The sequence below is a fragment of the Mustela putorius genome, unplaced genomic scaffold, assembly GCF_011764305.1.
Source record: "Mustela putorius furo isolate JIRA1106 unplaced genomic scaffold, ASM1176430v1.1 tig00003893_pilon_pilon_pilon, whole genome shotgun sequence".
NCBI classification, from domain to species: domain Eukaryota; kingdom Metazoa; phylum Chordata; class Mammalia; order Carnivora; family Mustelidae; genus Mustela; species Mustela putorius.
Window position 1 is genome coordinate 565204 of NW_025422042.1, and position 14747 is coordinate 579950.

At 42.3% G+C, this 14747-nt stretch overlaps 1 protein-coding gene across 2 annotated transcripts in view; it reads left to right on the forward strand.

The window, feature by feature from the left end:
- LOC123388182 (piggyBac transposable element-derived protein 5-like) overlaps positions 1 to 3576 on the forward strand; it is a 35527-nt gene extending 31951 nt beyond the window's left edge. For both annotated transcript variants that reach the window (XR_006602743.1, XM_045067384.1), the window contains exon 5: positions 2937 to 3576. The gene's annotated coding sequence lies outside the window, so the exon portion shown is untranslated. The remainder of the gene's footprint in view (positions 1 to 2936) is intronic.
- Positions 3577 to 14747: the final 11171 nt, after the last annotated feature.

Below are 14747 nucleotides of genomic sequence, written 5' to 3' on the forward strand. Positions count from 1 at the left end.
ATACCATTGGGTGATATTTTTAATACTCAGAATATTTTTAACAAAGTGAACCATTTAGTTTTGAAATATTCATTCTTAGCATGTTTTGAGTTTTAAGATAGGATTACATTGCATGATTGTCAACATTATTTGTCACCATGACTTTTTTTTTTTTTTTAATTTTGGATAGGAATTTTAATAAGATAGCATTTTATTTCAGTAGACATTTAAGTTAAAATTTAAATGTATATATGTTCTTTCCCACATATTATCCAAAGGCTACAAATTAGAGTGGAAGAATAAGGAGAATCAAGATACTTGTTTTAAAGTTCTTTTTACACTGTTTTAAAAATATTGTCTTCCTCATTTATTTCCATCATTTACCATGTTAGCAAAATCTACAAACTTGTACTTGGTAAGTACTGATTGGGCTGGGTATAGAGGATGTCCACAGGGAAGCTGCCATTCTCCTTCAAAGTGACCTTTGTTTATTTTTAAGCAAAATAGTCACTTTATTCTTATATTTAATGGTAACTTTATTGTAAGAGGTTTAAAGTTTCCTAATAAATGATTTTACCTATTTGTACAAACTATTTATTTGTACCTCAGGAAGACTGTGGCTCCTAAAATAATTCAACATGTGTCATGATTCTTCTTGGTATAATTATATTTAAAATTAAGCTTTAAAATTTTAATTTTTTATTGAAACTGTTTATTGAAGGCAGTGTTTATTTTCTCAGGCAAAGATGGTGAAATAAACATTCTTGTTGAAGCCTTCTCTTAACGGTGTTGAGGTATGGTGACCCCAGACCCCAGACCTTGCCCAGTGGTGAGGCAGACCATCCCAGGCCATGCAACTGCCCAGAGTAGCCCTTCCTTATATCCTGGATCTTTCATCCACTAGGTGCTACTTACAGCTTCTTATGGAGGAGCCAATATTTGGGCAACTGTGCAACCTAAGGGCAGTAAGCTCCAGAAAGGAAGGAAACATGAGGGAATTTCTAGTTTCACTGCTCAGGGTTTTTTGGATGTTTGTTTGTTTGTTTTCCCCTATGAAAAATGAAGGCTCACAGGACAGAAGTATCCCTTTGATTGGTGCTGGGGTGGGGAAGCAAATTTTCTTCTCCCTATTATTGGAAAGCAGGCAAAATTAGTTAAAGTGAATAATCAGAAACAATTTGGGAGGGAAAGAGATCACAACAGGCATTAATCCATGTGGTGAATGTGGACTACTAATTCAGTTGTCTTTGGGTGTTTACTTACATACACACAAATGTGCATGCTTGGATCAGGGGAAAACAGCAGAAACTTGATGCCTTTTGAAATATGTGGAAGTACTAACCTTTAGAGGTACCGGGCTGTGTATTTGTTAGCTATCTGTATATGGGTATTTTTTTCAGAACTTGTTTCTGATTTGATAAATAGTCTATATTCACTGTGGAAAACATAGTATACTTTAATATATTGAAATTAAAGTTCTTTATTGAGAACTTGTCTGCCTCATGCAAGTGCCTCCAGGTATATAAAAAAGTATATAAAAGGGGAGGTCGGGGTACCAGGTGGTGGGTATTATAGAGGGCACGGATTGCATGGAGCACTGGGTGTGGTACAAAAACAATGAATACTGTTATGCTGAAAATAAAAAAAAAAAGAAAGTCAGTAAGAGAGCTGGACATACAGCAAGTAGTAGCTCAAGTCCAATACCATGTAACTTTTTGTATTGATTATGAAATTTAAAGAAGGAGAAAGGGACTTTTTTTTTATTATTCTATTTCTTTTCAGTGTTCCAGAATTCATTGTTTATGTACCACACCCAGTGCTTCATGCAATAGGTGCCCTCCATAATACCCATCACCAGGCTCACCCAACCCCCTACCTGCCTCCCTTCTAAAGCCCTCAGTTTGCTTCTCAGAGTCCACAGTCTCTCATGGTTTGTCTCCCCCACCAATTTCCCTCAACTCACTTCTCCCCTCCATCTCCCAATGTCCTCTGTGTTACTCCTTATGGTCCAGAAGTAAGAAACCATATGGTAATTGACTCTGGTGACTTATTTCACTCAGCATAATCTCTTCCAGTCCAGTTCATGTTGATACAAAAGTTGGGTATTCATTCTTTCTGATGGAGGCATAATAATCCATATTGTATATGGACCACATCTTTATCCATTCATCCATTGAAGGGCAACTTGGTTCTTTCCACACTTCAGTGACTTTGGCCATTGCTGCTATGAACATTGGTGTACAGATGTGCCCTTCTTTTCACTACATCTGTATCTTCTTGGCATATACAGAGTGCAGTTGCAGGGTCATAGGGCAGCTCCATTTTAATTTTTTTGAGGAATTTCCACACTGTTTCCCAATGTGGCTGCACCAAGAAAGGGACTTGTTATTAATTCTGTGGAGCTGGTCAAGTCTGATACTCAAAGATGAATTCTTTCAGACATAAAGTAGTTTATACTGATTCTATTCTTCAGATTCATCTACAAGGAAAAGGCTATATAAAACTAAAGTCCCATGGATTTGATTAGGGTAGTATTGGATGTTAAAGTACCTGAAATGATGAAGAATGTCTGTACATTCTTCTAGATTTGTTTCAGTCCTAAAATATTAAATTAGTTATAATGTATGTGAAAATATCCTTACTATTAGAATTGCTTATCCTTTCTCAAATTTTTTAGTGGCTTAGTACTTAGTACTTCCACCGCTGTATGCCATAGCTGTAATAAGCAAGCAGTAACAGGAGCCACCATCCCACCTTTGTCAGGTCACAAGGCAGAATCAGAAACAAGTCTACCAAAAAATGTCATCCCTAATAATTTCTGGTATGTTAATTTTAAAGTTTTAGTTGATATTCATCCAACCAAATATATAGCTGAGGTATATGTTTGTGAGAAATTGAACTGTTTAGGGTGGTGGGTTACAGTCACTCCCCTAATCATGTATTCTGTTTCCTTCCAGACATCCCCCATTTGAGACCAGCGCCAGTGTATGTACATTACTACCACTCAAGACAATGAAAACATTTATAGTATAAAAATTCCATACATGGCAATTCACATTGTTTTTATGAAATGGATTATAAATTTCTTTTTGGAAAAAAAGTATCTAGCTATAATCCAAAGCACTCAAAATCGAGTTGCTGTACTGCCCCAAATCATACAGGTATGTCATTCCTCTTTTTCTTATATTTTACATAGGTAAAAATACACTAACACATACCAAAGTAATTGACTCATAGGGGTTTTGGTTCCTAAAGGATGCTGGTTCTAGGGATTATGCTTATGGGTGGGCTCTCTCTCTGTTGCTGAGGTGTCAGAGGGACTTCTGAGGTAGCACTTGCCATGCTCTGCTGACATTGCCATGACAAGGTGATCTTGGGGGCCAGGGAGATGTTCTGAGAACATGGTGTTGTGTGCAGTCTCCTGGACCCTCTCATTTTCCTTCCTTTGCTCAAGAGCCAGTGACATCAGAGCACAAGACCAGGGGCCTGTGTTGCCTTCACCCATCCCCAGCACCAGGCAGGCCCTTAAGAATCATGTAGGTGGGCTGTGGGAATGACCTATTCGACTGCCAAGTGCGTTTTGGCATCTCAGGGGGAGCAGTGGAAGAGCATCTCAGGATTTTGAGGTGCCATGATGGAATGCCTGGAAGAAAAAGGCAGACTCTCTTTTGAAGGCTTTCAGTGAAGACCTCTTTCTGTGTGGGGCCCATGGTATAACTTCCCTCTCTTGTGGTCCTTGGTCATAGAGAAATGGGCTTTCCCAGCAGGTTGAGTTGCTTAGAGACTTTGTGCTGTGTAGGGAAGGACAACTTGGGGAGGTTTGAGAGGGGCTGCTTCATGGCAGGGGCCTGCTTTTATGCACAAAGCATGGTCCCCTTAGAGCAGGTTCGCTGATGCCCCAGAGTTCCCAAAAGTGTGACTAGGCCTGAGCTGCAAGAGTTCACACACCTGAGTGGCAGGTAGCATCTTGGTGGAGGAGCACCAAACTGAGGTCCAGAGCACGTGTCCTCATTGATTAAGAACTGACTACAGAGCTAGAGAAACTTACTGTCAAGAAGTCTGAGGGGGATACAGTTACAGTAAAGAGCAGCAAAATACTTACTGAAGATTTTGAAAGGGAGCTTTGGGGTGCGTGGATGGCTCAGTTGGTTAAATGTCTGCCAGAGATCAAACCCTGTGGGGGGGGGGGTGGGGAGTCCCTGCTAAGTGGGGAGGCTCTCTGCTTCTCCCTCTCCTTTTCCCTCTGCCACTCTTCCTGTCTGTGCTCACTTTCTCTCTGTCTCTCTGTGTCAAATAAATTTTATAAATCTTTTAAAACATAAAAATACAAGAAAGATTTGAAACTTAAGTTCACTAGTTGTAACATGTAATAGGAACCCTGTAAACAGTAATAATCACTGCTGAGAACAAAATTGATGTTTTTTTAAGATTTTATTTATTTGGCAGAGAGAGATCCCAAGTAGGCAGAAAGGCAAGCAGAGAGAGAGGAGGAAGCAGGCTCCCCACCGAGCAGTGAGCCCAATGCAGGAATCGATCCCAGGACCCTGAGATCATGACCTGAGCTGAAGGCAGTGGCTTAACCCACTGAGCCACCCAGGTGCCCCACAAAATTGATTTTCTAAAGGAATATCCCAGAACACTGAGAAAAATTTCAAAGAGATGGAAATGAGAAATGAAAAAGTAAGATCTGAGGTCAGGTCCAAATCTACCTTGCAAGTACCCTGAGGACAAAAGGAGAAAATAACAGAAGTTATAAAACAGTCATGCCTTCAGTTCATAAAGCCTTCAAGTCCCAGGGAGAATTATCTGAACAGACTCAAACCAAAACAGACATAAACCTATTTGACTTTCAGGGACTAAGAAAAAATTGTCAGAGCTTCAAACAGAAACCACCAGTTCCTTCTAGAAAATGAGACAGAGTATCATTGAATATTGACTTTAAGCTCTATCCCTCAGAGCTGAAAGAACTCTCTTTCTTAGAACTCTTGCTTCCTATCACATATGTAAGCAGATGTCAGATTGATTAACCTTGTAAATTGGTTTAAGTTCTAACTCTACAAACAAAATGATAAAGAATTTGGAGACAATCTAGGGGCATGTAAAAATTTGGGAAGTGGTAGACTACCTTAGGTAGAAATAAGGCCCACAGACCATAGAAGAAATGACATGCCACTTTATTTTAAAAATTTGAAAAAGATTTGTATATCAAAAAAGAGTAAAGCTGCATGTGGGCAACAGGCTGTGAAAAGCATCTGTAACATCAGCTGTTCAAGAAGTTCATGTCTCTGACGTGCCTACAAATTGAGAAGAAGACAAACAGTCCGATTGAAAAACAGACCAAATGAGAGGAAGGAGAAGTTCATGGAAAAGGAAACAGAAATGACCCTGGATTTCATAGTGAGCCAGGGAACACCATTAGTTCTGGACCATGTTGAGACACCTTTATTCACTCACCCTGTAGACAAAATCTAAAAATCATCAGGTAGACAAAAATTTGCATGAAATCATATATAAGAAACTCAGCCCCACTCTTTGATAAATTTTACAGTCTATCTTGTGTGATTGTTAAGTCAATTCAAAACAACCTGTTCCCTACTTGGTTACAAATTTTCAGGGAACCATCACTGTATTCATTGAGAATAAGTTCCTCATTCTTGAAAAATACATTTGAGTGATGAAAAATAGCAAGAATAGTGGAATAACCACAAATTCAAGGTTCTAGTTTTCCCCCCGCCCTTAGTTGGAAAGGAAACTTTTCACACATGTGAGTCATCTACTTTTATTATCTGGCTTTCTTAGTTTCCGTAAAGGCTGACGTCCTGAATCAGTTTGGATGGTTGTCTCATCCTAACTCAAACTGTCTTAAAGATTAAAAAAAAATAAAAACAAAAACAAAACAACAAAAAAACCCCTTCAATCTCATGAAGAAGCAGCTCATGGCAGGGCTTGCAGAGAATGTGTTTTATTCACACTGTCTCCATGATTTTCTCCATTTTCCCCTACTCTGCCCTTTCCCTCTGGCCAGTTTGTCTTCCACCCCCTGCTGACTGTGTGATGGCTGCCCGCAGTGGGGGCACTGCTTTCCTTGTTCACATTCAGAGACAACCCAGATATTTCTGTAAAGCCCTTCCCGTTTGTGTGTGGGGGACATCCTAGGTTACTGTCTCTCGTAGAACAGTAACAAGGCACTGACTGTCGTGCAGCTGGTTGTGTGAATGGCCCAGGAGGAACATGACTGGCTTCCATGACAGAACCCTTCCCTGTCGTGTGGATGGGGCCAGCTTCCTGTGAGTCACCTGGGCTGCAGTGGAGGAGGCACACAGTGCACTGGGGTTCAGGGAGGGGGAGGGAGGAAGGAGGCTGGCAGTCAACTCTCCAGACCCAGTACTACCACACCCTGAAGACAGTCCTACCTAGAAATGGTCCCTGCCATTGTACAGACTCAATATGTCTCAGTGAGTTCTTCTAGTAGTTTTTAGTGCCACTGTAGCAAATGACAAATTCTCAGTGGCCTGAAACAACACAAATTGATTATCTTGCAGTTCTGGAGGTCAGAAGTTCAAAAATCAGTCTCAGTGTGGTAAAATCAGGGTGTTAACAGCCTGTGTTCCTTCTGGAGGCTCTAGAGGAGAATCCACTTTCTTGCCTTGTCCTGCTTCTAAAGCTGCCTGCATTCCCTGACTTGTGGCCCTTCATTGCACCACCTTTTATCCCTCTGTTTCCAACTTCACATTGCCTTCTGATTCTGATCCTCCTGTCTCCTTATGGATTCTCATGATTACATTGGGACCACCGAGGTAATCCAGGATAATCTCTCCCCCCTCACACCTTAATTTAATCATGCTTGCTAAATCCCATTTGCCAGGTAAGGTAAAGTACTCAGAGCTTCTTGGGCTCAGGATATGGTCATCTTTGGGGCAGTCGCTATTCAGCTGATCAGTTGCCTCCTGTGCTCCCTTTTATGCCTCACACCTCATCTCACATGTGTCTGCATTGCAAATGAGAAATGCAGCAATTTAAACCATTGAATATTAGATTTTGGAGATAGTTGCGGGAATAAAAGCACATATATAATTTTATTTGTGTCCTAAAAGTTTTTGTTTGGAATTTTAAATTTTATCTAATTGTCCCTAGGTAAATTAAATATGATTCAATCAGTTGATCTGAAAAATCTTTTCAAATAGTATACCGCTGTTGTAAAGGCCCTTCAAAACAGTATTTTGAGTGCTGTTTCCAAATGAAGTTTACACTTTCACCCTTATCACTGTATTAAAGGTCATGTTGGGGGTGCCTGGGTGGCTCAGTTGGTTGGACGACTGCCTTCGGCTCAGGTCATGATCCTGGAGTCCCAGGATCGAGTCCCACATCAGGCTCCCAGCTCCATGGGAAGTCTGCTTCTCCCTCTGACCTTCTCCTCACTCATGTTCTCTCTCACTGTCTCTCTTTCAAATAAATAAATAAATAATCTTAAAAAAAAAATAAAATAAAATAAAATAAAGGTCATGTTGGAGGGTTTTGTGTGTGTGTGTGTGCTTTTTTCCAAAGTGAACTTGCCTCTCTGTCTAAAACTAATACCTCTAACAGTATTTTTCACCAGGGAGGAGAGGAATTAGTGTACCTTCTAGACTAAGTTTTCTTTCCACGTGAAGAGTCTGTTAGGACTAATATTCATGGGAGAAGGAAAAGACAGTAGCTCTTACACCCCATATACTATGTTGACAACAGCAGTATAAGCCTGACCAAAGCTGTACATCTTGGTGCATCATTTCAGCTGAAACGTGTTCAGTGAAGTATGATTTATTCCTTAGTAATTCATTTTTGTGTGAGATAAAAGTACATCAACAGAAATTAGGGAAAGCAGAGTGGTAATTTTAAAATTTCATCAGTGACTGTTTTTTTTACCAGTTCTATAAGCACATTAATTGATATTAAAACCCATAAAAGTTCATTTGGGAATAAAAAAGAAAGTTTGAGGTGGTATTGATTTTTTTAATGATATTTGAATTTATGTGTATGATTACGCTTAGTTACACTTTGATTGAGTCCGAATGTGCCCTTAACAATAATCCATGGGCTCTGGGTTTCCTGAAATTGTATGTCATGGGGTGAACAGTTAGAAAAAGTGAATCCCACAAATTGACAACCCTATGGGGGTTTATATATTACACAAACACATTTGTTTGTTGACTGCCACTCCAGTACATTCTGTGTCCTAGAGCTCTACCCACGTGGTGCAGGCTGCCCCCATCTGTGCTGGAGAATCATGACGGGGCATTCAGTGGCCTTAGGCATCCCCACAGAGCTGCAGTTGCATCCTCTCATTTCCCACCTAGTTTGTGGGCATCCCCCTTTAGCTTGACCCTGACAGTGGACAGGTCTCAGTATGAGCTGTCTGTGGGGAAGAAACAAGATGTTGGGGGGGGGGCAGCGGTAGTTGTTGATGGGAAGTTTTAAGTGTCAGGTTGTATCTTGCAATTTTTTCCGAACCCTGGAAGTGCAGGCCTGGGCCAACCTGGTATGTCTGTTTCACCGACCAAATCTTCCTCATGTGCCCAAGAAGTGAAACCATATTTGCATTTGCCACCAGAATCAACTAATACTAAATAATAGTTGAGAATTCCAGCTTGATTATAGTGAGTGGAAAATGGACCTCTCTGGTTAATTCTTACATATGATTTTACTGTTCATCTTCATAAAAGGGATAAGAAATGAGGAAACGTGGATTATCAGTTTGTTTTCACTCTCATCACTCACTGCAGTTATAATTTTCAAAATACCAAGATGTTTTTCGAAAAAGTTATTTTTTTTATTTATTTATTTATTTTGTGGAGGGAGTAGGGACTAAGACTAAGGAAAGCATTGTTCTATCAAGAGAAGTCGTTTTCAATTTATGGTATGATGGGAAATCCATCTCGTATGTCCTATTTGGATAACAGAGCTCACTTTTAATTTTTTTAAACTTCCTTTGATTTTTTTAATTGAAGTATAGCCTACCCACAATGTTGCATTAGTTTCAGATATAAAACACAAGATTTGACAAGTCTGTATGTTATGCTGTGTTTGCCGTACTGTACCACCAACCATATTCCCTATGCTGTGCCTTTCGTCCTGCAAGTTATTAATTTTGTAACTGGAAGCCTGTTATCTCCCACTGTATTTCACGCATTTTGCCTGTCCACCCGCTGCCTCCTCTTTGGAAATGATCAATTTTTTCTCTGTAGTTATGGGTCTCTTTCTGTTTTTCTGTGTGTTCAGAGAACTTTTTAAGATAACTTGGTGCCTTTAAACATATTCCTTGATTTACATTATTTTGGATACGTATTTGCCATGTTACCCAATTAGTTATGTAATGACTTCAAAATTTGGGGGCTTAAAACAACCCTTTTGTCATATTACATATGTTTTGGGGGGTCAGAAATTAGGGCAGGATCTCATGGGGCAATTTTTTATGCTTAATACGGCATTAACTGAGGTCAGTGGGTGGTGGCCTTCAGCAGGTGGCTGCTTGGTCTAGAGGATCCAGGATGACTTTATGCACATGCCTGTCACTTTGATGGGTACAGTTGGGAGATGAGGCTCAGATGGCCCTCCACCTCCGTGCAGTCTTTGTAACAAGGTTGTTGGACTTCTTTCCTGTCCACACTCAGAGCTCCAATAGCAAATGTTCCAAAGAGAGGGGTTCCTTTTGGACTTGGGCCTGAAACTGACACGTTTCTTTCACTGTTTAACACAGTCGCATAGCCCATGTGAATCAAAGGGAATGGGGAGTCATAGGATTTGTGATCATGTTTTAACGTGCTACATATGTTCATATGTGCATTTTTTCCCGTTTCTCTGATCTGTGGGAAAATGGAAGTTATCGATCAAAGAGTCACAGGTTATCAAGCTGTACGAGAGACTTCAGACTTAATCCAACCTCCATACTTTATAGATTAAAGAATATATATGTAGGTGCACATGTACATCTCCATATCAGTTATTATATATACACTTGTATATCACTAAAAATGGTATCTGTGGATCAGCCAATTCTTCTATTTTCATAGGAATGAATAGGACTCGTCATTCCCTGGCAAATCTGAAGAAAGAAGCCAGAGCAAGAGTAAGGGAGAAAGAGAGTGAGAGGAGCATCTGCTGGGATAGGATTTCTTACAAAAGGACTCCTGAAATGACCAGAGAAAACAGATCAACAGAAAAGGGCAGACTTTGACCAAGCGGTGCTCAACGACGTGAATATCCACATGGAACAGAAGAGGTTTTAACGCTATTCCCTACTGATGTAGCCTACATACTAAAGAGGACATCAGAAGTTTTCTGGAAGATACAATAGAAAACCATTTTGAGGACCTGGGGGCGGTGGCAGAGATGAGTGGAACAGAACACCAAAAACAGGAAGCCTAAGAAAGCTTGGGTGCGGCTTCCAGTCGGCGACGAGAGAAGAATTAGGCACGAACCAGTCAGCTGCAAAAGACTGGGAGCAGGGGACAACAGTCGAAAAGGACGGCTGCCAGGAGCAACTCCACAGTCTCACTTTTATTGGATAGAAAACAATAGCCAATAGAAGGATTGAGGAAGGTCAAATGTTAATCCCACCTTGCTGACAAGCAAGAAGGAGGATAAAGTTTATAGTTAAACAAGCACTTTGAAAGAACTCTTCTAACTAGCAACGGGCACTTCTGGGAAGAGAAAGGCTCGATGGCGGATAAGGGAGGCAGGCGGTTTTCATTCCACCCTGAGCTACCCTGGCGTTCCCGGGTGCTCCGCTTTCCTGAAGCAGGCGGCATTCCGCCCTGGGCCGGCCGGGCTTCCAGCCAGCGCAGCTTCTGTGAGGGGGCTGCGTTCCGCCCTGAGCAAGCGAGGTATCCCCCGCTGCCCAGCTTCTGTGAGGGGCGGTGTTCCGCCCTGAGCGAGCTGGGCATCCCCAGCTACCCAGCTTCACAGTCATATATCATCCTTTTCCCCAAAGACCTGTTGCCAGTATATGTATTTCTAGAGGTCATATGTAAATGTGCTTGGTAACTAGTAAAATCCTCCAGGGGTTACAGTTGAAGTAACAAATTGTTCCGAGGGGCAGCAGCAGTTGGGAATTTGGACTCTACTCATTCCAAGGTTCCAAACAAAAAAATCGTGCCCAACAAATGACAAGACTAAAACTATGAAAGGCTCTATGGAGATACCAGATAAGGAACTGTATACAACTCTAAATAGGAGAACTAGGAATCAAGAAGGATAGATAGGTAACTTCAAAACAATGAAAATCCTAGAGCAGAAATATCCCAAGGAGGAAACCATCGGCCAAGAAACATGAAAAGATTCCTGAAATCCTCAGTGATCACAAAAGAGCGAAGGAAAACACAATGTGTTAGTGTTAACCCAAGGAGGCAGACCCAAAAGAGTGTTGCTTAATCCAATGGATTGAATCGTGAAAAACGGATTTAATTATGGAGTGGGGCACCTGGGTGGCTGCTTTCTGCTGGGGTCCTGATGCCAGTGTCTTGGGCTCCAGACCTTTCTGGGGCTCTGTGCTCAGCAGGAAGCCTGCTTCTCCCTCTCCCACTTCCATGGCTTCTACTCCTTCTCAAATTGGGCTTCCTCTCTCGCTGTCTCTGTCTTTCTGTCCAATTCATCAATCAATCAACCAATTCCTTCAATTCAAGAAGTAAAAATCAAATGTTGACGCATGGGGCCCTAAAGAACGACAAGAATATGGAGGGTTGTTTGATGATTTTTTAAAGATTTTCTTTCTTCCTTTGACAGACAGAGAGGAGAAGGAGGGAGACAGACAGGCAGAGAGGGAGGGGTAAACAGGCTCCCTGCTAAGGAAAGAGCCAGATGCAGGGCAGGGTGTGCAGGCTGCTGCCTCGCCAAGTCCAGCATGAAGCCCTGCAGCAGCTCCAGCAGTCCCAAGGGGATCTCTCTGTAGGTCTTGCCTGCCCCTCCCCCGCCGGGGGGCACCTGGGCGCCGCCCTCACCTCCTCCCTGGACCGACCTGTGGCCCCACCCCCACCCCCGCAACGAGCACGCTCAGAGGGCGCTGGAGGCGCTCAAGGAGGCTTGCCCCAAGGCTTCCTGGGCTCAGCTGCTCCCTGCTGCTCCCTGCCACAGCAGCACCGAGGGTGGCGGGGGCGAAGGTGGCATCCGCTGAGGGAGCCCGGCCCTGGCAGGGCGGGCAGCACCGAGGGCACCTCCCGCTCGCCCTGGGTCCTGTCACTTCTCTGGGGTCCTGTCACTCTCAACCATTGTTCCCTTCTGTGAAGGGTTTTCATACTTGGTTTTAGGGCAAGAGCACAATTGAGTGTGAGGGGGAAAGGGCAGGACCAAAAGAGAGACCCAGTGGACTCTGCCCTGAGCCCAGAGCTTGCCTCAGGGCTCAATCTCAAGAGCCTGAGATCACCACCTGAGCCAGAACCAAAGAGTTGGGCGCTTCACTGAGGGTGCCACCCCGGTGCCCCTCAGCTGTTGTGGACCAATTTCTGGAGAGGGGTGCCTGCGTGGCTCTGTTAGTTCAGCGACTGCCTTGGGCTCAGGTCATGACCCGGGTCTTGCAGGATCTCCTCCCGCCTCGGCCTCCCAGCTCCTTGGGGAGTCGGCTTCTCCCACTGACCTTCTCCTCTCTCATGCTCTCTCTCACTCATTCTCTCACAAAGAAAGAAAGAAAGAAAAGCTTTCCAAAAAATGTCTTTAGCCTTGTTTTATGGGCTTCAATATGGTTGATCTCAATGAGTTTTCTCATCGGATGCAGACAACTTGAGGATAGCCATGTGTTTCTAAAAGGGTCCTTTTGTGTTCTGAAATGTCTTCTTTCTCTGTTCATTTACCAGGTGTCTTTCCATTGTCTCTTCTCAAGACCTAGGAAAAGCAGCCTTTGAGGATTCGTTTGGGTAAGGTCTAGTCCTTTTCATCCTTTTTCTTTCCACAAAATCTATACTAGCCTCTGCTTCCTTCTAAGTAGAGTTTATTTTTCACTGCCCTATTGAGGTCTTTTCTTTCAATAGAATTTGAGTCGTTCACTCTGAAGGTCATTGTTGAAATGTTGAATTTGAAGTCTACTACCTCGCTAGGCGTATTTTCTTTTTCCTGTCTATTCCTTCTTCCCTTTCCCTTTAGACCTGCCTTCCTTTCGATGACCTGAGTCCTTTGGAGGCTAATCTCTGCTTTCTTTGATTGGCTGTCACAGGGGCAGTCAGAGATTAGTAGGTATTTCTAACCCTTTTTACAGCTGTTCTCCCCTTCTTTAGGGAAGCTCTAGAGTCAGCTTTCTCCGAGGGATCATTTCATCCCGCTCCTAACTCATGCTCCTTACCGGGTCTCTACTGAATATTGTGACTTAGCCAGAAGAACACTTCCCTCTGGCTGGTAGGAACTCCAATGACCTCTAGCCTTGTAGGAGTCTTGGCAATCATCTGGTTCCGTTGCCTTGACTCTTTGTCAGAACCTGGAGCATTTTCTAAGACACACACTGCTTCCTATGGACCAAGGACTCAAGAGGACTCCAATGTGTATTTTCAAGAGCTTGTTTTCTACTTGAATTCCGTCTCTCTGGAACCGGGCGTTTTCATCACTCCAGCCTTCCTGAATTCCAATCTCTCTTTCCTCATACCAGAGAGACTCCCATCTTTTCATTGGAATCTCCTCCCTACCCTCACCATCCAGAATTCCTCCAGGTGAAAAGCCAAGTGAATCCTGGGGCTCAGTTTTTTTTTTTTTTTTTTTTTTTTTGCTTGTTTTTCTTTTCACAGGGTTCACAAATGTGTGTTCATTTTCAATGTTTTAAAGAGTTAGATAAATAGATATATATAGATAGATATAGACATATCTATATCTATATAGATAGATAGATACTTTTTTTCTTTTCAATTCCCCATGGGCTTCTGGTTGGTTACTTTTCCTCTCACAGGTTTGTATTAGTTTTCTAGGGGTGCTATTACAAGATACCACAAGCCTAGAGGCTGAAACAACAAAGTGGACAGAATTTGAGTCGTTCACTCTGAAGGTCATTGCTGAAATATTAAACTTGAAGTCTACTACCTCGCTAGGCATATTTTTTCCCCCTGTCTATTCCTTCTTCCCTTTCCCTTTTGAACTGCCTTCCTTTTTATAACCTGAGTCCTTTGGAGGCTACTGTCTGCCTTCTTTTATTGGCTGTCACATGGGCAGTGAGAGATTAGTAGGTAATTCTGACCCTTTTTACAACTAACTAACTCAGGCTCCTTACCCGGTCTCTACAGAATATTCTGACTTAGCCAGAGGAACTCTTCCCTCTGGCTGGTTGTTACTCCAATGACCTCTAGCCTTGTAGGAGTTTTGGCAACCATCTGGTTCCATTGCCTTGACTCTTTGTTAGTACCTGAAGTATTTTCTTAGGCACACACTGCTTCCTATGGAGCAAGGACTGAAGAGGACACCAGTGTGTATTTTTCCAAGAGTTTGATTTCTACTTGACTTATTTTTCTCTTGAACCCATGGCCTTTTCATCACTCCAGCCTTCCTGAATCCCAATCTCTCTTTCCTCACAGCAGGGAGACTTCCATCTTTTCCTTGGAATCTCCTCCCTACGCGCACCATCCAGAACTATTCCAGGTGAAAATTTGAGTGAATCCTGGGGCTCAGTTTTTGTTTGTTTGTTTGTTTGCTTGCTTGCTTTCCTTTTCACATGGTTTTCAAATGTCCGTTCGTTTTCAATGTTTTAAAGAGTAATTTATGTAGATATAGATATAGACATATCTATATAGATAGATAGATTTTTTTTTTCTCTTTTCCAATTCCTC